Here is a 26393-nt window from a genome sequence, read left to right as displayed (position 1 = left end):
AAAGTATGCCAAAAACATTAAAAAACCCAAAAATCTTAGCTTTTAAAACAATCGCTACAAAAAGACAAATTTTAAAATTTTGTCGAGGGACGGACTAGGACATCGATCCGAAACGACCTCGTCCTAAATAACAAGGGAAACAAAATTTTAAAATTAATTTCTTAATTGTTTTATAAGTTAAAGATTATAAAAAAAAAAAAAAAAAAAAAAAAAAAATATAACTCCGCGACTCGCGGAGTTTTGAGTGAAAACCTCCGCGACTCGCGGAGGGACCAAATTACAGAAAAAAATAAAACTAGCTGCTCGAACTGATCACTCACACACACACATAAACACCCGAAATAGCTGCGAAAAAACCCGAAAAAACCCACAAAAATCATCCCAAAAACTCAATTTTTCACCGTTAATCTTCAAATTTTTCACTACAATCATGTTGAGAAGGATGATATCTAGGAACTACTCAAGAAAACAGACTGAAAGGGGTGAATCTTCATCCCAAGCCCGTCACGCTCCTGCTGAGAACTTGGAACAACAGGAGGTAGATAACTACTACAAGCAGGATGTACCTCATCCAGTCATGACCTTTTCAGATATGCACTTGGAACAGTTGCACCCGAACCTACGATTTGACAGACTTTGGATAGATTATCCAAAATATCAACGGGGTTTGCATACTCTTCACTCAAAGGTTGTTGAGGTACCGAGGGTCATAGAATGGGGACCCTTGGAAGCTGTAGAATTGGCTGGGCCAATTAGGGAATTACTGGTACAGAGGTATGGTAATTCTTATTTTAATGACTGGATATGTTTATTCACCATACGCAGACCTGTATATAAAGTATGGTGTGAAGAGTTGTTATGTAGTATAGAGTTGAATGATCGGGTAGCTAGTTTAACCGATCGTTCTTTTATTAGATTTTTGTTAGGCGGTTCGATGCGCCACATGTCTTTACTAGACATGGCTCAGGCTTTACGTATATATACGCCTGAGGAATTAGCGTCTGCCGATTGTAGAGGATTGATACTAAACGGTAGGAAAATAGATGAGAATTTTGATACACACGGTGTGTGGAGTCAAATGACAAGCCACCACCGTTTTAAAGGGGGAAACTACTCTTATTTGGATATAGATAGAGCCGAATTAAGAGTAATACATAGGTTTTTAGCTAACTCGATTACACAAAGGGGTAAAAACAAAGAAAAGGTAAATGAACAAGATTTATTTTACCATATGTGTATTCGAGACCCACACAGCGCTGTAAGTATACCATATTGTGTGGGTTATTATTTATCAGCTATGGTTCGAGGGATGCGTCCACATAGCATAATAGGAGGTGGTATTTTTATTACTTTGATTGGTGAATATCTCGGTGTGGATATAAGTCGGGGGGGATTATTAGTAGAAGAGCCGGAACCCCGCGACACTATAGGTTTAAATGTATACCATGGTGCGAAAGTGTTGAAGCGGCGAAATAACGCCGCAGTACGATACAATGGTAGACATCCACAGGTAGAGAGAAACCAAGAACAAGGTAATGTAGGAGGGGGGAACCAGATGCAAGAAATGCAAAGGTTTATAGCTTCTCAGGAATACGAAAATGCTAGACAGAGAGCATTTGAAGATTGGCAAGTTCATCAGAACCAGATCATAGCGCATTGCCAACACATAGGTAGAAACTATATTCCTACACCGAAACCCGTCTTCCCTCCTTGGTCGATAGAGATGCAGCCACCATATCCTACGTATGACCCTGCCGAGGCATTCTATAGCACTTATGGTTATGCGTGGAACCCCTATTGGTACCAATATCATCCTTAGTTTACTTATTTTTTTTTATTATTTTGTAATTTGTAATTATTGATATATTTAATATTTTTGTTAATATTGTAATTATTTTTATAATTTCTAACTTTTATTCTTAGATTTTAATAATTTTTGAATGTGGGGTAATAAACCAAACTTCAAAAATATGTATATATGTTTGCAGTTTATCTTATGTACACAACAGGGTAAAACAACGCATTTTCAAAGACTGGCATTAAGTTCAGCAAAAGCAAGTAATTTTGACGACAATGATGCAAAATGTATGTGAAATAACAACAAGACGGAATGAACAAATGACGTGCACCATTTATCATTCAGCAAACAAACGCCAATATATTTGGAAACTTTGGTAAAAATTTAATCATTTTCACACAAATCACCCTCAATAATTTAAATTGTTACTGATTTCTTGCAAATGAGGGCATTGCAAGATCTTAAGTGTGGGAAGGGGTTAAATTCTTTCGGATTTTAAAATTTTTATATTAAACACTTGGTTACCATTAAAAATACTAGTAAAGCAGTAGTTGTATTAGAATCTAGTGCTCTCTGATAAAAAAGAACAGCCCTAGTCTTATATACTGACTACCCAATTCTAGTAAAATTTTTCAATTAAATGAATTTAAAATCATGTTTATACATATTTATGAACGATAAAACTAGGTTTTAACACCGAAATTATTGTTACCTCGGAAAGGACATAAATTGAGAAACAAACTAAAATGTTAAAATTCATTTAAAATGGAATAGAGGACGATAAAAAGAAATAAAAAGCCAAGTGTGGGAAAATTTACCAAGTTATTTTAAACATATACCACATATATTTGTAACAAATAACTGAAAATACTTTTGCTTTGGACTAAACTAAACTGTTTTACCCAATGAAAGAAAAGAAGAGATGGATCTACACGATGAATCAATTCCATCATTAAAAGGAAGTAAAGTCTTCCGAAAAAGACACGCGCTTCTTGATTTAGGTCATGAAGTTGTCGTTCAGACCAGCTGTAGGTTGACGAAAAATCTAGAAAAGTCATCACTAAAATCAGCAGGAAATCCACGGACCTCAGCATTAAACAGGGTCGCCAAGTGGTCAGATTTATCCTAACCATGAGAAGGATTTATCTCGTACAATGGGGGGGCACCGTGCAAATTAGCTGGATAAGACTAATGAATCAGATCCCCAGAAAGGATAATCTCCTTAAAGATTAAAAATCAGCTTTCAAGACTGATATTACTCAATCCTAGAGATTGACCTTAAAGATTGAGGATTCAAACTCATGGAATTCGATGATATCTAAACTCGAGTTTAAACGAGAAAATATTTTGATCAAAATTATAAACCGATTTGTTTTCTGAAAATCCTATTTTCAATGCGTTCATTACCATTGAACGTAAAATCCTAGGAATTCACCTGGAATTCATTAGGTCACCTGAATCAAATCGGGTGTCAACCGTAAGAACGGTGGTTGCATAGCATGGTCAAAGACAGGACTTTGTGCCAGACCGAAAAATCATAGGATGAGCTTTACTATTGCTCCTACCAAGGATAGTAATTGCGTCCGACACGTTATAGACCATAATCAAAAGCATGTCACGGGACATTGCCTTAAACAGTTGCTTGTTCAACGCTTTCCTTTACAACCGGACGGTAGTTTGCCGAAAGGTAATATACGGAACAAGTAAACTGGACGTGTTGCTTTCCAAATACAAGGTTAGCAAGTGGGTGACACAAAACCGCAAGTTTTGAGCTAAAATTTTCAAATCTGAAACCCACCAAACCCACAAATATTTTGCAAACACCGGTAAAGGGTTATTCCGGAAAACTTATCTAGGGTAAAAACTAGATTTAATTTTCAAAAGATCAAATGTTTTCATAAAGATCCAATTTCCTTAATGGATCTAAATTTTTATAGTCATGTGGGACTGTAAACCATATCGTTACTACCATTGTTTATACCGCCGTATAGAAATCACTGATGTACAAAGTGTGAAGAATAAAGAAGTGATTCTAGTATTTCAAGACAATATTGCTTGAGGACAAGCAACGCTCAAGTGTGGGAATATTTGATAATGCTAAAAACGAACATATATTTCATAGCATTATTCCTCAAGAAAGACAAGCTTTTAGTTGCAATTGTTCTATTTACAAGTGATATTCGTTTAAATAATAAAAGGTGAAGACAAAAGACAGATTCGACGATTTGAAGACGCAAACGACCAAAAAGCTCAAAAGAACAAAAGACAATCAAAAAGGTTCCAATTATTGATAAGAAACGTCTCGAAATCACAAGAGTACAAGATTCAAAACGCAAAGTACAAGATATTAAATTGTACGCGAGGACGTTCGAAAATCCGGAACCGGGACCAGAGTCAACTCTTAACGCTCGACGCAACGGACTAAAAATTACAAGTTAACTATGTATATAAATATAATATAATATATAATTAATTATATTAATTATATATATATTATATATATATATAATAAAAACCGTCGGCAGCAGGAAACTCCAAGGGTGTAAAATGAAAATACCTCTCCGCGACTCGCGGAGTTTGAAGGGCTTTTTGCCGCGAGTCGCGGAGCCCCAAAAATCAAATCTGGCTATAAAATCAACCCGAATTCTGATCAAAAAAAACACAATATTTTCATCTCTCTCTCAATATATACGAGTAATATATATTTATATTTATAATTTATATTTTAATTTTAATTATAATTCTAATAATAAGGGTATGTTAGCGAATGTTGTAAGGGTGTAAGTCGAAATTCTGTCCGTGTAACGCTACGCTATTTTTAATCATTGTAAGTTATGTTCAACCTTTTTATATTAATGTCTCGTAGCTAAGTTATTATTATGCTTATTTAAAACGAAGTAATCATGATGTTGGGCTAATTACTAAAATTGGGTAATTGGGCTTTGTACCATAATTGGGGTTTGGACAAAAGAACGACACTTGTGGAAACTAGGCTATGGGCTATTAATGGGCTTTATATTTGTTTAACTAAATGAAAGTTTGTTAATGTTAATATAAAGATTTACAATTGGGCGTCCCTATAAATTACCATATAAACTCGATCGGACACGATGGGCGGGGTATTTATATGTACGAATAATCGTTCATTTAACCGGACACGGGAATGGATTAATAGCCACTAGAATAATTAAAACAGGGGTGAAATTACATTCAAGGGTAATTGGTGTAATTGTTAACAAAGTAGTAAAACCTTGGTTTACACGCAGTCGATAACCTGGTGTATTCATTAAACAAAGTATTAAAACCTTGTTACAATTCGAATCCCCAATTAGTTGGAATATTTATCTTCGGGTATAATAATAATTTGACAAGGACACTTGCAATTTATATTTATGACTGATGGACTGTTATGGACAAAAACCAGACGGACATATTGAATAATCCAGGACAAAGGACAATTAACCCATGGGCATAAAACTAAAATCAACACGTCAAACATCATGATTACGGAAGTTTAAATAAGCATAATTCTTTTATTTCATATTTAATTTCCTTTATTTTATATTTAATTGCACTTCTAATTATCGCACTTTTATTTATTGTTATTTCATTTTATCGCACTTTTAATTATCGTACTTTTTAATTATTGCAATTTAATTTTATCGCATTTTTATTATTTGCAATTTCATTATCGTTATTTACTTTACGCTTTAATTTAAAGTCTTGTATTTATTTAATATTTTACATTAGGTTTTAGCTGCGACTAAAAGTTTTAAAATCGACAAACCGGTCATTAAACGGTAAAAACCCCCCTTTATAATAATAATATTACTTATATATATATTAGTATTTTTAATAAAAGTAAACTAATATAGCGTTGAGCTTTGTGTAAAGATTTCCCTGTGGAACGAACCGGACTTACTAAAAACTACACTACTGTACGATTAGGTACACTGCCTATAAGTGTTGTAGCAAGGTTTAAGTATATCCATTCTATAAATAAATAAATATCTTGTGTAAAATTGTATCGTATTTAATAGTATTTTCCTAGTAAAATATAAGCTATTTTGTATACACCTCGCGAAACATCAGATATTCACTCAATACAAATTAGTTGTGAGCAGTGTGGAGGACCACATTTGACAAAAGATTATCTCAGTATTGAACAAACAATGGAACAGAGAGAGAATGTTTCATACATGAACCAAAGGCCTGGAAATAATTATCAGAATAATTATCAACCGCCAAGACCAATCTACAATCAAAACCAGAATTATAACCGAAATGTTCCATATAACAACCAACAAGGTCCTAGTAATCAACAAGTATCTAACAATACCTACAATCAGCAAAGACCTAATTTTTCAAACAAACCACCACAAACCGATGATAAAAAGCCAAATTTTGAAGATATGATGTCGAAGCTAGTTGAATCTCAAACTCAGTTTTTCACATCTCAGAAACAAACCAATCAACAAAATGCTCAAGCATTTAGAAATCAACAAGCTTCTATTCAAAATCTGGAACAAAAAGTAAGCAACCTAGCTATGAAGACCCGTCCTAATCCATTCGGACGAAGTCCATATCGATTATAAACGATTCACAACAGTTGATTATATCGCGAGGTACTTGACCTCTATATAATACATTTTACAAACATTGCATTCGTTTTGAAAAGACAATCTTTCATTACATCTAAAGTTGACTACATGTATACCATTTCATAACATATCTTACTATAATTAATTTAATAATAATCTTGATGAACTCAACGACTCGAATGCAACGTTTTTTGAAATATGTCATGAATGACTCCAATTAATATCTCTAAGATGAGCAAAAGCACAGCGGATGATTTCTTTCGTACCTGAGAATAAACATGCTTTAAAGTGTCAACCAAAAGGTTGGTGAGTTCATTAGTTTAACATAAATAATCCTTTCATAATTTTAATAGACCACAAGATTTCATATTTCCATTTCTCATAAACATACGTCCCATGCATAGAGACAAAAATATCATTCATATGGATTGAACACCTGGTAACCGACATTCACAATATACATATAAGAATATCCCCATCATTCCGGGATCCTCCTTCGGACATGATATAAATTTTGAAGTACTAAAGCATCCGGTACTTTGGATGGGGCTTGTTGGGCCCGATAGATCTATCTTTAGAGTTCGCGTCAATTAGGGTGTCTGTTCCCTAATTCTTAGATTACCAGACTAAATAGGGGCATATTCGGTTTAATAATTCAACCATAGAATGGAGTTTCGATTACTTGTGTCTATTTCGTAAAACAGTTATAAAAGCAGCGCATACATTCTCAGTCCCAAAAATATATATTGCAAAAGCATTTAAAAAGGGAATAATGAAACTCACCTAATGTATTTTGTAGTAAAAACACATATAACGACATTGAACAATGCAGGGTTGTCCTCAAATTCACGAACCTATATCATTTGTATATATATTAACACATCTAATTGGAATCGAACAAAATTATATATATAAATTTATTAGTTATTTTCTTTTTATATTAATAATTTATATGTTTCAATTATTCATTTTATATATAGAAATGTTAATTTTTATTATGTTATATATATTAAATATATACATATTTTTATATATATCATTTGTTTGTTAAAATTATAATAATACTAACTACTATTAGTAGTGGTAAAAATGATAATAATGATCTTAATATTGATATTAATGATGAAAATAATAATATTAATAATTATGATGATAGTACTCATTTTAATGATAATAATATGTAATTGAGTTATTATAGTAATACAAATAGTTAACTTAACCCTAATAATAATAATAATCATATTGATATTGATAATCATTTTTATTAATAATAATCGTAAATATGGTTATAATACTAATATTTAATGATAAGTGTAGTATGACAGTTATAATAACACCTTACTTTAACAATAATAATAGCAATATACATTTTTGCAATTATAATTATAATAATAATATTTACTACTTGTATTGATAATGAAAATAACAATTATACTAATTTTTAATGCTAACAATAATAACAACAATAATAATAATCAGGATGATAATAATAATAATAATAATAATAATGATGTTAATAATAATAATAACAAGAAAATAATAATAATGTAATAATAATAATAATAATAATAAGTAAGAGTAAAAATTATAACTACCTCTCAAGAAAAGTCCCAAAATAGTTGCTTATGCCCAGGCTCGAACTCACGACCTCCTGTTCACAACTAAACACCCATGACCATCTAAACCCATCTGCTTTTTCTGATTCATTTTACGGTTTACACATATTTAACTTATTTCTGTTTCCCTTTTAACTCAATCGGCCCATCACAAAAACTGACCCAGTCACGGCCCAACAATAAAAGCTTATTTTCGGTCCAGCAATAAAGGAATGGCAGCCCAATCGAATAAAAAGAAATATATGGCTGTCCTGACTTAGAATCGAACCTGAGACCTCTCGGAAACACACACACACTTTAACCAGCTGGGCTATGCCCATTTTCCGAAATAAACTCACATCTAATTTGTCTTAACCCTTAACTGCATTCACGCTTCATCTTCATCTTCTTACAGCATCCAGTCGACTACAGTATTTTAAATATTAAAATAATGAATTTATTTTCATTTACGACATATTAACATCCATTAATATTTATGTATTTTTGTGTTTCTAATTAATCAAGAAAAGGAACGAACGAAATAAAAAAAATACAGAAATAATTCCTGTTCGTCGCAGCCTGTTTTAAAACAAAAAAAATATTGATTGTAAAAAGGGGAGCATTTTAGATAAATCTTTCAACACCAATTGTGTTTTAAATCATTCTTAAAAACTTTCTACATTGTCAATTTAATCCAAAACAAAGAAACGCCTTCGAATTTTACCAAGATAAATCGTTTGACTTTTTGATATAAATCTTTGACTTCGAAAATTAAACATCAAATGAAGAAATTAATGATTGAAAACTTACAGGTAGCTCAAATGGTTGATTCCTAACACAATGGTGTTTTTAATTTTTGATAATCGAATCGAATTCGAGGTTTGGCAGAGAAAAGTTCGTGTACGGACATAACGATTTTTTAATGGGTTTTTATTCTGTTTTTAAATTCTTCAAATGGCAGCTGTGAATCGCTGTATATAGAATACTAAACGAATATATGCTGCAGTGCTATGAGATAATCGATTTTTGGTTTGTACTGATAATAATTGACATAACGAATCAAGTAGGAGATATACAAACAAACTTAAAGGGAATCTGATTGAGACTGGTGCCCATTTATGATTTTATTATTTACATTTAATTAATATATTAATAATAATTATATGGAAAATTTTATAAAATAAAATACGAATAATATATTGTAATATTTTCTTTTACTAATAATTATATGAACAATTATGATATTAATAATAATAATGATATTAATAATGAAAATAACAATTATCTTATTCCTAATGTTATTAATCATAAAAGGTATTATTTTCTATAATAATAACTATAAGAATAATAATGATATAAATAATGTTAATAATAATATGACATTATTGTTAATAATAAGAATGATAATAATAATCATAACAATACTCATGATAATATAACAAATTACATGTAATAAATTTTATATCATAATTTTAATGACACTAATGATACTAATAATCATAAAAATGACAATAGTTATATTATTAATGATAATGCTAATATATTGTATTATTTTCTATTAACATAACTATAATAATACTAATGTTATTAATAATAATAATAATATTGATGAAAATAATAATAATAATAATAATAATAATAATAATAATTGATCGACATCACTTAAAATTAAAAATCTTACTACTAATTATAATGATATAACAAATTAGATGTATCAATTCCTTTATATTAGATTAGATAGTAAAATACTAATGTTAACATTAATTCTAATATTAATAATGAAAGTAAATATTAATAATATTAATATAATATTTATATTTTAACTGGTAATTGAATATATTAATATTACAATTTATTAATCAGTTAATATTTGATACTTTTATATAACAACATATATTAAATATTTATTAATTATTCCTTACAATATAATTATGATTATTTATAAAAAATCATATATATTTATATTTATATTTATATTTATATTTACACAATTGTTCGTGAATCGTCGGGAATAGTCAAGGGTCAAATGAATATATTAAACATAGTTCAAAGTTTTTAAGATTTCAACATTACAGAGTCTGCTTAACGTGTCGGAAATATATAAAGATTAAGTTTAAATTTGGTCAGAAATTCTCGGGTCATCACACTAGCAAGGTTGATAGGTGAAAGAAAATCGGGAAGTCTACCTAGTGATACAAATGCTAACCCCCGGAATGAAACAGCTAAAGCCATTACCACAAGAAGTGGTATTACACTTAAACCAGCTGAAATACCTGTAATTTCTTATGAAGCTATTCCTACTTCACAAGAACCACAGCCTGATCAAGATAAGGAAACAGAACTGGTAGTTGAAAAGGTTAATGAAGATAACACAGTTAAAGCTAAACCTTATGTTAAACCATACCAACCACCACTTCCTTACCCGAGTAAAATGAGAAAAGAAAGACTTGAAGCCGAGCAATCCAAATTCTTGGACATGTTTAAACAGATAAATGTCAATCTTCCTTTCATTGATGTGATTTCAGGAATGCCTAGATATGCTAATTGTTCTGCAGTACTGTTGAATAAGATACCAGAAAAATTATCTGATCCAGGAAGTTTCACAATTCCATGTTTTCTGGGTAGTCTTAGTTCAATAGAAGCATTGGCAGATTTAGATGCTAGTATAAATTAAATGCCGTATTCATTATATACTAAACTAGACCTTGGAGAATTGAAACCAACACGAAAAAGTATACAACTAGCCGATCGATCAGTAAAATATCCTAGAGGGATAATGGAGAACATGCTAGTTAAAGTTGGTACTTTAGTATTTCCAGTAGATTTTGTTATTCTGGACATGAAAGAAGATTCTCGAGTTCCTCTCATATTAGGAAGACCATTCTTATACACGGCTAAAGCAATAATAGACGTGTTCGGTAAGAAATTGACCCTAAGTATAGAGGACGAGAGTGTTACCTTTTCTGTTGATAGAGCCATGCAACAACCGCAATCTGCAGATGATACATGTTATTATATTCAAACTATAGATTCACATACATAATTGTTAGAAGAATTTCCAGAATTACAAGGAACATGAGAATGTTCTTTAGGAGAAGGAACTGAACCAATTGATGAAGCTGAAATGTTAGCCGCACTCATGGCTAATGGATATGAACCAACAACAGAAGAAATTCAAATGCTAAAAGAAGAAGACATATATCGATACAAATCATCGATAGAAGAACCAGCAATATTAGAGTTAAAGCCACTTCCAAACCATTTGGAATACGCTTATTTACATGGTGAAACTGAATTACCAGTAATAATATCGTCTTCTCTTACGGAAAATGAAAAATCTCAACTCATTTTTGTGCTGAAAGCTCATAAACCAGCTATTGCATGGAAGATTCATGACATTGAAGGCATAATTCCTTCGTATTGCACACATAAAATCCTTATGGAAGAAGGTCATAAAACCTATGTGCAACGCCAACGAAGACTAAATCCAAATATGCAAGATGTTGTTAAGAAAGAAATAATTAAACTGCTAGATGCAGGTTTAATTTATCCAATTTTCGATAGTCCATGGGTAAGCCCAGTTCAATGCGTACCTAAGAAGGGTGGCATGACTGTCATCACGAATGAAAAAAATGAGCTTATTCCTACTAGGACTGTAATAGGATGGCGTGTTTGTATTGATTATAGAAAATTAAATGTCGCCACCAGAAAAGATCGCTTTCCCTTACCTTTCATTGATCAAATGTTGGAAAGATTAGCCGGAAATAGTTAATATTGTTTTCTTGACGGTTTTTCCGGATATTTTCAAATTCCAATAGCACCCGAGGACCAAGAGAAAACCACATTCACGTGCCCTTATGGTACTTTTGCTTACAAACGCATGCCATTTGGACTTTGCAACGCCCCTGCAACCTTTCAAAGGTGCATGATGGCGATTTTTCACGACATGATAGAAGAATGCATGGAAGTTTTCATGGATGAATTTTTAGTCTTCGGTGATACATTTGAATCATGTCTAGTTAATCTTGAACGAATGCTTATTAGATGCGAGCAATCAAATCTAGTACTTAATTGGGAGAAATGCCATTTCATGGTTAAAGAAGGCATCGTTCTTGGTCATAAAATTTCAAAGGAAGGAATTGAAGTGGATAGAGCTAAAGTAGATGTAATTGCTAAACTTCCACATCCCACTAATTTTAGAGGAGTTAGGAGTTTTCTTGGGCATGTCGGTTTTTACCGACATTTTATAAAAGATTTTTCTAAAATTGCCACTCCTATGAACAAACTCCTTGAAAAAGATGCTCCATTCATCTTTTCAGATGAATGCATCAAATCTTTTAATATTCTTAAAGAGAAACTCACTAATGCGCCAATCATGATAACTCCAAATTGGAATCTACCGTTTGAACTTATGTGCGATGCAAGTGATTTTGCGATGGGAGCCGTTTTAGGACAAAGGATTGAAAAACGATTTCAACCTATTTATTATGCTAGTAAGACATTGCAAGGAGCACAAAAAATTTATACAACTACTGAAAAAGAACTCCTTGCTATTGTCTTTGCTTTTGACAAATTTTGTTCATATCTCGTTCTAGCAAAAACGGTGGTCTATACTGACCATTCTGCTCTTAGATACTTATTTTCGAAACAAGATGCTAAACCATGATTAATCTGTTGGATCTTACTCTTACAAGAGTTCAATATTGAAATCCGAGACAAAAAGGGAGCAGAAAATCTCGCCGCTGATCATCTTTCTCGTCTTGAAAATCCCGAATAAGAAGTTCTAAATGAATTAGCCATACAAGACAACTTTCCTGATGAATATCTATTGAAGATAGATTATAATAAAATTTCATGGTTTGCAGACTATGCAAACTACTTAGTATGTGGATTCCTTGAAAAAGGATTATCGTACCAAAAACGAAAGAAATTCTTTACTGATATAAAACACTATTTCTGGGAAGATCCACATTTGTTTAAAAGTTGTCCCAATGGAATAATACGCCGATGTGTAATTGGGGATGAAGCCAGTCAAATCTTAAACCATTGTCACACAGAACCAACAGGAGGGCATTATGGGCCTCAACTCACAACAAGAAAAGTTTACGATGCTGGATTCTATTGGCCTACAATTTTCAAAGACGCACACCTTCTTTGCAAATCCTGTGATGCTTGTCAAAGGGCCGGAAAAATAAGTCAACCTGATGAAATGCCACAAAATGTCATTCAAGTATGTGAAGTATTTGACGTTTGGGGTATTGACTTTATAGGTCCATTTCCAAAATCTCATAATAATCTCTATATTCTCGTTGCCATTGATTATGTATCTAAATGGGCGGAAGCACAAGCTCTCCCAACTAACGATGCACGAGTTATAGTCAACTTCTTAAAACGTCTTTTTGCTAGGTTTGGAACACCGAAAGCTTTAATAAGTGATCGGGGTACTCATTTTAGTAATAATCAACTTGAGAAAGTTCTCAAAAGATATGGAGTAACTCATAAAATCTCCACAGCTTATCATCCACAAACAAGTGGACAAGTTGAAAATGCCAACCGAGCATTAAAACGTATTCTAGAGAAAACTGTAGGATCAAATCCGAAGGAATGGTCCAAGAAATTGGAGGATGCACTCTGGGCTTTTAGAACAGCCTACAAAACCCCAATTGGAACCACACCTTTTAAACTCGTTTACGGAAAAGCATGTCATCTTCCAGTAGAAATTGAACACAAAGCATTTTGGGCTTTGAAAACATGTAATCTTGATTTACATGAAGCCGGACGTCTACGTTTAATTCATTTAAACGAATTAGAAGAATTAAGACATGAAGCATATGAAAATTCGTTAATCTATAAAGAAAGAACGAAGAAATGGCATGATAAAAGAATCAGAAGTTCAAAAGAATTTAAAGAATGAGACAGAGTTCTTCTTTTCAATTCACGATTCAAGTTATTTCCTGGAAAATTGAAATCAAGATGGTCTGGACCATTCATAGTCAAAAGAGTTTTTCCATATGGAACAGTAGAATTAATAAATTCAAATGGGATTGAATTTAAGGTTAATGGTCACAGAGTTAAACATTACATAGATAGTCCGATGGAAGTTGACAATGAAGTTAATTACAATTTTGACACCACAACTAATTAAGTGTGGGAAGGTTCGAATCTTTTTAGGGTAATATGTATTTCTGTTAGAGTTAGATATTCTGTTTTCGTGTAGTTATCGAGAATGGAATCCGAATGGTCTTTCCCTAGAAGACCCTAAAGAACTAGTCTTCTCCCCCCATTCTGAATTTTTATTTTTTTTAGGTTTTACGAGATGAAGAATTCCTGTGAACTAAACCATGGTCTAATGCTACACGCTATGATTACTAAACGTAATAATGACACCCTTCCAAGTGAATTGGTATCATTAATCAGAGGCAAATTGGACGGAGTAAGAAAAGAACTCAGGAACGATCATAATAAGTTACATTTTGGAAAGGAAAATCAAAATCCGCAGCGAAAAGAAGAGCACGACACCTTGAAAGATGTCACAAATGCGGAAAATGGTCACATGAAGGAAAATGCTCGACGAATCAGACATATTCCAATACCGAGTTCGTTACTTTATGCAGAGAAGGACCGTTCATATGTTTAGAAGAAAAATCGTTGAATGCTCGAGGTTACGCCTATGTAGCTATGGAAAACCAATTAGTCCGACTATATTATGAGTGGGCTAAAGCAGGTCACTGAGAATTCTATCTCACAGGTAAGTATGTACAGTTTTTATTTTTTTATTTGCTTTTAACCTTTTGATAATAAACGCTGAATCGTTCGCTATAAAGTATTAAATTGGTATTCAATAAAATTAGGTATGCGTAACCGAAATTATTGATATCATACAAAAATTTATTACTTCACTGCGAAATTTACCGTTTATTCTTAAGTTATAAATATCTTTATCAATCAACCCAAAATATTTCAAAAATTCGTCAGGAGTAAAACTAGGTAATATAGCCGAAATTACTTTACTGAAAAGAGGGGCGTATATTTTTGACAATATTTGATTGATTAAAGTGGGATAAAAGACCAAAAAGATTTTAATTTTATTTTTACTTTGTTTTTAAAATTAATTTTAAATTATTATTGTAAACTTTTTAAAATCAATATATTTAAGTTTGTAAATATTTGAAAATTTAATATTTTTAATAAGTTTGTATGTATAAAAATATTAATAATATGAATTTTTAATTTTATGCATTTTAAATTTAAGTTTGGTGTGAATTTAAAAACAAAAATTTACTTTATTTCGTTAAGTTAAAAATTTGATATTTAAAATTCATCGTGAGTTGAAAACTAGGTCGTTGAACCGAAATTGCTTTACCCGAGGCGGGACGAGAAATTTTGTTATCATTATTTTTAATCTTATTGATCTAAAGTATGCCAAAAACATTAAAAAACCTGAAAATCTTTGCTTTTAAAACAATCACTTTAAAATGACAAATTTTAAATTTTGTTGAGGGACGGACTAGGTAAAAGTACAGAAACTACCTCTACCTAAAGTAAAAGCAAACAAAATTTTAAAAATTATTCATTTAAATTATTTTAATAAATAAATGTTTTATAAAAATAAAATATTATGTATATATTTGTTTGTAGTTTATATTATGTACAAAACAGGGTAAAATAGCACACTTTCAAAAACTGGCATTAAGTTCAGCAAAAGCTACTAATTTTAACGACAAGACGTAAAATATCAAATGTGATATAAAACAATAGGTTTGCAAACTCGGTATTTTTAATCATTTTTCTACACTAATCACCCTCATGAATTTAAATTTTTATTGATTTCTTGCAAATGAGGGCATCGCAAGATCTCAAGTGTGGGAAGGGGTTAAATTCTTTCGGTTTAAACATTTAATTTATACACTTAGTTTATTTGCCAAACTTTGTAAAAATTTGGAAATTTTTCAACTAAATGAACTCAAAATCATGTTTATACATATTTATGAATGATAAAACTAGGTGTTAACACCGAAATTATTGTTACCTTGGAAAGGACATAAATTGAGAAACAACCCAAAACGCTTAAATTCATTTGAAATGGAATAGAGGAGAATAAAAAGGCAAAGAAAGAAATAAATAAAAGCTCAGTGTGGGAATAATTCACCAAGTTCTTTAAAACATATATCACATATCTGTACAAGCTTATTGCAGGTACTTTTGTTTTGGACTAAACTAATCAGTTTTACCCAATTTATTGTAATACTTTTGAAAGAAAGATGGATCTACACGATGAATCAATTCCATCATTATAAGGAAGTAAAGTCTTCCAAAAAAGACACACGCTTCTTGATTTAGGTCAGGAAGTTGTCGTCCAGACCAGTTGTAGAGTCTACGAAAAACCTTGAAAAGTTTTCTCGAAAATCAGCTGGAAATCCACGGACCTCAGCATCAAACAGGGTCGCCAAGTGGTCAGACTTATCCTAACCATGAGAGGATTTGTCTAGTAAAATGGGGAGGGCGCCGTGCAAATTAGCTTGATAAGACTAATGAATCAGATCCCCAGAAAGGATAATCTCCTTAAAGATCAAAAATCAGTTTTTAAGCCTGATATTACTCAATCCTTGAGATTGAATTTTAAAGATTGAGAATTACAAACTCATGGAATTCGATGATATCTAAACTCGAGCTTGAACAAGAAAATATTTTGATCAAAATTACAAACCGATTTGTTTTCTGAAAACCCATTTTCAATGCGTTCATTACCATTGAACGTAAAATCCTAGGAATTCACCTGGAATTCATTAGGTCACCTGAACCAAATAGAGTGTCAACCGTAAGAACGGTGGTTGCATAGCATGGTCAAAGACAGGACCTTGTGCCAGACTAGAAAATTATAAGGGTCAGCTTTACTATTGCTCCTACCAAGGATAGTAATTTCATCCGACATGTTATAGACCATAATTAAAAGCATGTCAGGGGACATTGCCTTAACAGTTGCTTGTTCAACACTTTCCTTTACAACCGGACGGTAATTTACCGAAAGGTAATATATGGAGCAAGTATACTGGACGTGTTGCTTTCCCAATACAAGGTTAGCAAGTGGGTGACACAAAACCGCAAGTTTTGAGCTAAAGTTTTCAAATCTGAAACCCACCAAACCCACAAAAAGAATTTGCAAACACCGGTGAAGGGTTATTCCGAAAAACTTATCTAGGGTAAAAACTAGATTGAATTTTCAAAAAGATCAAATGTTTTCATAAAGATCTAATTTCCTTAAAGGATCTAAATTTTTATAGTCATGTGGGAATGTAAACCATAACATTACTACCATTGTTCATACCGCCGTAATGAAATCACTGATGTACAAAGTGTGAAGAATAAAGAAGTGATTCTAGTATATTTCAAGACTATATTGCTTGAGAACAAGCAACGCTCAAGTGTGGGAATATTTGATAATGCTAAAAACGAACATATATTTCATCGCATTATCCCTCAAGAAAGACAAGCTTTTAGTTGCAGTTGTCCTATTTACAAGGAATATTTGTTTAAATATTAAAAGGTAAAGACAAAAGACAGGACCTTGTGCCAGACCGAAAAACTATAGGGTGATCTTTATTATTGCTCCTACAAAGGATAGTAATTGCATCCTACACGTTATAGACCATAATTAAAAGCATGTCATGGGACAATGCCTTAACAGTTGCTTGTTCAAAGCTTTCCTTTACAACCAGACGGTAGTTTACCGAAAGGTAATATACGGAGCAAGTATACTGGACGTGTTGCTTTCCTAATACAAGGTTAGCAAGTGGGTGACACAAAACCGTAAGTTTTGAGCTAAAATTTTCAAATCTGAAACCCACACAACCCACAAAAATATTTTGCAAACACCAGTGAAGGGTTATTCCGGAAAACTTGTCTAGGGTAAAATCTAGCTTGAATTTTCAAAAGATCAAATGTTTTCATAAAGATCCAATTTCCTTAAAGGATCTAAATTTTCATAGTCATGTGGGACTGTAAACCATATCGTTACTATCATTGTTTATACCGATGTATCAAAATCACTTATGTAAAAAGTGTGAGAATAAAAAAGTGATTCGAGTGAAGTGTGATTTAATTTCAAGTTCTGTATTGCTTGAGGACAAGCAACGTTCAAGTGTGGGGATATTTGATATTGCCTAAAATGATCATATATTTAAACGCAATATCATTCCAAAATGTAATATTTTTAATTGTAATTTCCTTATTTTTAGTTGTAATAGTTTAAATAAATAAGTGCGAAGACGAAAGACGAAAATCGCTCAAAAATGAAGATTTAAAGACGAAAACGAAAATTTGAAAGACGAGAACGTCCAAAATGCTCAAACGTACAAGTTACACTCCAAGTGGTTCAATTTATTGATGAATAACGTCTAAAAATAACAAAGAGTACAAGTCACGAAACGTAAAGTACAAGATATCTAAGCATACGAAAAGGCGTTCAAAAATCCGGAACCGAGACATGAACCAACTATCAACGTGCGACGCAACGGACCAAAAATTACAAGTAAACTATGCTCAAGAATATAATATAATATTTAAATAATTCATCATCATAATAATAATATAATAATAATAATAATAATAATAATAATAATAATAATAATAATAATAATAATAATAATAATATTAAATAAAACTTACATCGATGAATTGAATTGAATTCAAGCAGCCAATCAACAATCAACAAACTTTCATCAACAACCCTTCAACTATGCTACAGTTCCAAATTCTAAGTCTATAAAAGGAAGCATCCATCGTCGACCAATACACACCCTTTTTCAATCTTTCTTTCTCTCTATGTAATATATATTTATAATTATAATTGTAATTATAATTAAGACTAATAATAAGTTATGGTTTGGTTGGGTTAGTCGAATGTTTTAAGGTTTTGTAAGTCGGAACTCTGTCCGTGTACCATTACGCTATTAATATCCACTGTAAGTTATGTTTATATTATTTTCATTAATGTCTCGTAGCTAAGTTATTATTATGCTTATTTAAGCCGAAGTAATCGTGATGTTGGGCTAAAATATTAAAGACGGGGTAATTGGGCTTTGTACCATAATTGGGGTTTGGACTAAAGAACGACACTTGTGGAAATTAGACTATGGACTATTAATGGGCTTTATATTTGTTTAATTAAATGATAGTTTGTTAATTTAATATAAAGATTTACAATTGGACGTACCTATAAATAACCATATACACTCGATCGGACACGATGGGCGGGATATTTATAAGTACTAATAATCGTTCATTTAACCGGACACGGGGATGGATTAATAGTCAATGGACTTATTAAAATAGGGGTGAATTATATACAAGGAAAATTGGTGTAATTATAGTTTAAGTCCCCAATTAGTTGGAATATTTGACTTCGGATATAAGGATAATTTGACGAGGACACTCGCACTTTATATTTATGACTAATGGACTGTTATGGACAAAAACCAGATGGACATATTGAATAATCCAGGACAAAGGACAATTAACCCGGGGTAATAAATTAAAATCAACACGTCAAACATCATGATTACGGAAGTTTAAATAAGCATAATTCCTTTATTTCATATTTAATTGCACTTTTAATTATCGCACTTTTATTTACTGTCATTTTATTTAATTGCACTTTTAATTATAGTACTTGTTTAATTATCACAACTTTATTTATTGTCATTTTATCTTTCACATTTTAATTTATCGCACTTTAATTATTGTCATTTACTTTACGCTTTAAATTAAGTCTTATATATATATATATATATATATATATATATATATATATATATATATATATATATATATATATATATATATATATATATATATATATATATATATATATATATATATATATATATAATATTTTACATTAGGTTTTAACTGCGACTAAAGTTTTAAAATTGACAAACCGGTCATTAAACGGTAAAAACCCCCTTTTATAATAATAATAATATTTATATACATATATTTATATTTATACAAATATAGTTTTAAAAATATAGCGTTAAACTTGGCTAGCTCCCTGTGGAACGAACCGGACTTACTAAAAACTACACTACTATACGATTAGGTACACTGCCTATAAGTGTTGTAGCAAGGTTTAGGTGTATCCACTCTATAAATAAATAAATAACTTGTGTAAAATTGTATTGTATTTAATAGTATTTCTTTGTAAAAATTAATAGTATTTTATACCCCTTCGCTTTAACATCAAGTATTTTTGGCGCCGCTGCCGGGGAGCTTGTGGTTTTTTTAAAATAAAAAAATAAAAAAATATTTTAAAAAAAACAATTTTTTTTAAAATTAAAACGTAAAAAAATAATAATAATAATTTCAAAAAAAAATTTTAAAAAATATTAATTTCGTAAAAAAAAAATTTTAAAATCTTAAAATCGTTAAAAAAAATTTTTTAAAAGGTAAAAAATATAATAAAAAAAATAAATAAATTATAGTATTTGGGCCAAACCAGTTTGAACCTGCAATTTCAGAATTTACACATGCAATTTCAGTTTTGAACACGCAATTTCAGATTTTGAACACGCAATTTCAATTTTTGAACATGCAATTTCAGATTTTGAACACGCAATTTCAGTTTTGAACACGCAATTTCAGTTTTTGAACATCCAAAAAGCCCTGGCCTCTGCTGATGGAGGGTTCTTCCTCTTCTGCCCACTCGAGGTAGTAGACCCTCCGGCTGATGCCGAACGCACACCTGACCCCACCCCGAAACTAACACTCTTGGATGGACAACTTGCTGCACGATGCCCAGATTGATGACAATTCCAGCACACACTACTTGGGAATGAGCAAGCTTGTGAATCGTGCCCAATTACACCACATCTTATACACCGCCTAGTCGCATCTGAACACTGACCATTATGTGAAGATTTACAATTGCGGCACCAATCCCCTCTACCAGATCCCGACCCAGAACTACTCTGACCACTTTTGCCCTTTGATCTAAACCCGCCTGACTTCTTGGACTTAGATCCTGATTGACTAGATGCATGTCCACCCTGATTTACCACATTGCCAAACATCCTAATTCTAGCTGCCTTAACATCACTTTCCACCATCTTGGCTAGCACAACAGCTTGAGACAACGATGTAGCTGTTCTAACAAAAGTTCGGTACTCTGGCAGAATGATATTTACAAAATGCTGGATACGAGACGCTTCGTCTGGCCCCCACTGTTGTACAAACCTCAGTTTATCCATATACTTCTCTACTACCTCATCGATCGTCATTTGAGGTGTCATCTTCATTTCAAGAAACTCAGTCTTGATTCGGTTCATATCAAATGGATTACAATACTGTTCACACACCTTTCCATGAAACTGCTCCCACGTGATCATACTCACTTGCTCCTTCGGTATACTGAAAATCAAAGAATCCCACCAAATCATAGCCCTACCTTTCAACAGTCGACTGGCATATGTTACTTTCAGCTCAGGTTCATACTGACACGCTTCAAATACCCTTTCAATTTCTCGCAACCAATTGAGAGTTACAGTCAGATCAGTACTTCCAGAAAACTCGGAGGGTTTACAATCACGGAAGTTCTTATAAGTACACCTTTTAGGTGGTTGCATGTATGGTTGTTGAAACATTTGCATTTGATATGGGTTCATCATCATGGGATTTTGGTAAGTAAAAGTGTTTTGTGGTGGCATATAGTATTGGTTAGGTATTTGGTTCTGAAACTGATTCTGGTGCACATTAGGTATTGTTTGGGATTGCGCGGTTGGGAATCCAGGTGGTGTATCATCATTTCCAGAATGCCTCGCCAATTCAAGCTCATTAATTTTGTCTTCAGCCTCTTTTAGCTTGCTTTCTGACTGAAGGATGTAACTATTCTGATCCTCATCCGACTCAACACCCTCTTCTGGTGCTCTAAATATTCAGGGGTTGGATGGGCCAGTTGCGTTTCTATCAGCCATACCTGTGCTACAAAACAGCTCACACAAAAGCTTAGTGGATATCAGTTAGTTCAATCACAACTAACACACACACAAATCCTACATTCACTTAACCCCCATCCCATTGACATGTTTGACTAGTCACACGGTTTGGGAACAATATACACGCATGTACTTGCTGCCAAACCTATGCTCTGATACCAACTTGTAACACCGGCCATTGTTTTTATAACACAGCGAAAGACTTTTATATTAAAATCACAACATTAAATACATCACAGCATAAATCCACATAATTAAGTTTAAGTTTACACGACGGTGTTACTTATTACAAAATACATGTTGCAAAAGTCCACATCAGAGTTCACACGTCAAACATGTCTTCAACACTAGCACCCATCCAAACTAGCAGAACTTAAACCTAAAAGGGTGGAAATGTGGGGGATTAGCATAACGCTAAGTGAATGGAATCTATCTACAGATATCGCATAAGCACCACACATGCGAACAATATCACTAACATGCTAACAACCAACTAGCATCCAACATAAAGACAATATGAGGATCGGCGGCTTGTACGAGCACACGACTCCTAGTTGATCGAGCTAGAGTCTACCGATAGTCTTTACTACACGATTCACAGCATAGTTATCCGGACGCAGGGGATGCGTCATTCAATACTATACTCCAGAATCGGTAGTCCTTGTACCCAACCTCCTCAGGCTCGGTTGACCTCACACGAACTCTAACCTCCTCAGGCCCGGTTACGAGTCCCCAGCCTCCTCAGGCCTGGCTGGTGCCAAACACAGTGCGCACATAATATCACATAATCACAATAAACATGTAATAAACTCACTAGCATGGCAACCAATATCTAAACATGGTAATAACATTATATCAAAGCATGGTAATAGAATAAATCACAGTAGCATGACATGCTACTTAAACTCTATCCGGAGATAGACCCACTCACCGATTACCAGCTACAGCTTAGTTATCTTACTTCTGAGCTTCTTCCTTGTTCTTATCACCTGAGAACAACACAAGCAAAGTCAATATACATATCTCAATCAATATTATAACCAAATCATACTATAAACTAGGTCATAACATCATTTCACAAGCCCACAACGTAACTCCATTCACTATTGTCAAACAAGTACGTGGAAAACGGGACACACACGCCAAAACCTATTTTCCCGCCTTAAAAACAGTTTGATCTAGCTTCTTAAAAGTTAATCATTGAAAAGTACTCTTCAATACAATTCAAATGATATTTTATTCATCAAAAACGGAGTTACGGTTTGAAAGTTATGACCAAAACAAGTTTTCTCAAATTGCTGAAAAGACACACTACCCAACTCGGTAGTGTGTGTCATAGACACTCGACCGAGTGTGTAGACACACGGCCGAATGAGTAGAGACACTCAACCGACTTTCTTTTCAAAAGACACACTACCGAGTGTGTAGACACACGGCCCACTTCAAAAGACACTCGACCGAGTGTGTACACACACGGCCCACTTCCAAAAGACACTCGACCGAGTGTGTTCTTGAGCTGCTGAAAATTGGAAAAGTGACGGGTTTGAGCCAAAAATCACTAAATCTCAACCATATACTTGTTTTAAACCTCAAAACTCATCACATCTTGTTTATAAAACCTTTTGGGACATAAACCCACAAACATTACATCAAAACAACAACAAATTAAGCAATTTTGACCCAAAATCACACTTTTGTAATACCTAGCACAAAAACTCCATTTTTACACAAATTCAAACATGAAATCACATGATTCTTACCTTGTTTGAATCAGTAAAACACAAAGAATCGATTTCTAACACAAATTAAACTTCAAATCAAGATTTGGAGAATTAGGGTTCAAAGGGGAGATGAAGTTAGGTACGGGGTGTAATTTGAGAATTTTCTAGAGAGATTGAGTGATAAGGAAGAAAAGGCAGCACAATACACTTATTTGGGGTTAAAACCCATACCCCACAATACACGAGTATTTATCAGTTATCTAAAATCTTTCGTACCTCGTTAGGCGGCCCTAACGGAGTCCAAATTAAATAAACGAACCTGTTCTGTGACCCTTGTCACAAACTGATCTTAACCAAATAATAAAATAACACTATTTACATAATTAAAATAAAAACATATAAAACACATAATAAAATCCTAAGGGCAAAATAGTCCACTTACAACTAGCCCAGGTTTCAGTCTGTTACAAATCCACCCCCCTTAAAGAGATTCCGTCCACGGAATCTGGTATTGTTCAAACAAATGAGGGTAGCGGGTTCTCATCAACTCTTCTGTTTCCCACGTAATATTAGAACCCAAATTGTGTTTCCACTCAATCAATACCATCGGTATCTCTTTCTTTCTCAACTTAGTCACCTTTCGGTCAACTACACGGACCGGCTCTTCCACCAATTTCTTATTCAGATCGACCCTTAAATCTTCTAAAGGAAGAAGTTGCGTTTCATCGTCGACTTTACACTTACGAAGATAACACACGTTGAATGTATTATGAATACCGGCTAACACTGACAGAAGATCTAACACCACAGTCTGATCATTCAACACTTCACTGATCAAAAACGGACCAATAAATCTCTGTGCAAACTTACCACATTTACCGAATCTGATAACCCCTTTCCACGGCGAAACTTTTAGATACACTCATTCACCCACCTTAAAGATTACCGGACGTCTACGCGGATCAGCATACATTTTCTGCCTATCTCTAGCGGCTTTCAACTTTTCTCTCGCAATTGCAACTTTTTCGGCTGTCATTTGAACAATTTCGGGACCTGCAAACTGTTTCTCCCCGGCTTCTAACCAACAAGTCGGAGTTCTGCAACGACGACCGTATAACATTTCATAGGGCGGCATCCCTATACTCAATGATATGAGTTATTATACGCGAATTCGACCAACAAAAAATGTGTATCCCACGAGCCACCGTAATCTAACACACAAGCCCTTAACATATCCTCCAAAGTCTATATCGTTCTTTCACTCTGACCGTCTGTCTGAGGATGATAAGTTGTACTTAAATTCACACGTGTACCCAGATTCTATTAAAGACTATTCCAAAAATTCGACACAAATCTGGAATCTCTGTCTGAAACGATCGATAATGGCACACCATGTCGACTAACTATCTCTTTCACATACAATTCGGCTAACTCACTTAACGAAGCTGTTTCACGAGTAGCAAGAAAATGAGCACTTTTAGTAAAATGATCCACTATTACCCAAATCATATCATGTCTTTTCTGAGTTCGAGGTAATTTGGTCACAAAATCCATCGTTATATGTTCCCATTTCCACTCTGGAATCTGTAACTGACGTAACAAACCATAAGGTTTCTGATGTTCTGCCTTCACTTGAGCACAAATATGACACTTTGCGACATATCGAGCGACATCTGTTTTCATTGTCGGCCACCAATACACTGTTTTCAAATCATGATACATTTTATTGCTGCCTGGATGGACTGTCAATATGGATTTATGCGCTTCTGTCAATATTAATTCCCTCAAGTCTCCAAGCATAGGCACCCAAACACGATCATGAAAGGGTTTAAGTCCACGTGAGTCATCGGCTAGGTCAAATTTTTGTTAAGTCATAAGTTCAGATTTAACATGTTCATCTTCTAAAGCAATGGCTTGAACAGTTTTCAATTGGTCAATCAAATATGAAGTTATACTCAAACATAGGAATTTAACATTCTCACTAGACTTTTTGTGACTTAAAGCATCTGCAACCACATTTGCCTTACCCGGATGATATTTAATTTCACAATCATAATCTTTGATCAACTCTTGCCAACGTCTCTGACGCATGTTCAATTCTTTATGTGAGAAGATATACTGCATACTCTTATGATCTGTAGATATAACACAATGAGTTCCATACAAATAGTGTCTCTACAGTTTCAAAGAAAACACTAATGCAGCCATTTCAAGATCATGCACTGGATAGTTCTTCTCATGAACTTTTAATTGTCGCGAGGCGTAAGCGATTACTTTATCTCTTTGCATTAATACACAACCCAACCCAGCATATGACGCATCACAGTGTACCACAAAGTCGTCTGAACCTTTTGGTAAAGCTAACACTGGTGCCTGACACAGTAGCTGTTTCAAAAACTGAAAAGCCTTTTCCTGTTCATCAGTCCATCGAAAGGCTACATCTTTACAAGTCAACTTAGTCAATGGACCTGCTATTTTAGAAAAATCTTTGATAAACCTACAATAATAACCAGCCAATCTCAGAAAACTCTTAATCTCAGTCGAAGTCTTCATAGAATTCCAATTCATTACTTCTTCTATCTTTATCGGATCAACCTTTATACCTTCGGCACAAATTACATGACCTAAAAACTGCACTTCACGTAACCAAAATTCACATTTTGAAAATTTTGCAAATAGTTGCTCACGTT

This window comes from Rutidosis leptorrhynchoides, chromosome 10, assembly GCF_046630445.1.
Source record: "Rutidosis leptorrhynchoides isolate AG116_Rl617_1_P2 chromosome 10, CSIRO_AGI_Rlap_v1, whole genome shotgun sequence".
NCBI classification, from domain to species: domain Eukaryota; kingdom Viridiplantae; phylum Streptophyta; class Magnoliopsida; order Asterales; family Asteraceae; genus Rutidosis; species Rutidosis leptorrhynchoides.
This window is presented reverse-complemented; position numbering follows the sequence as displayed.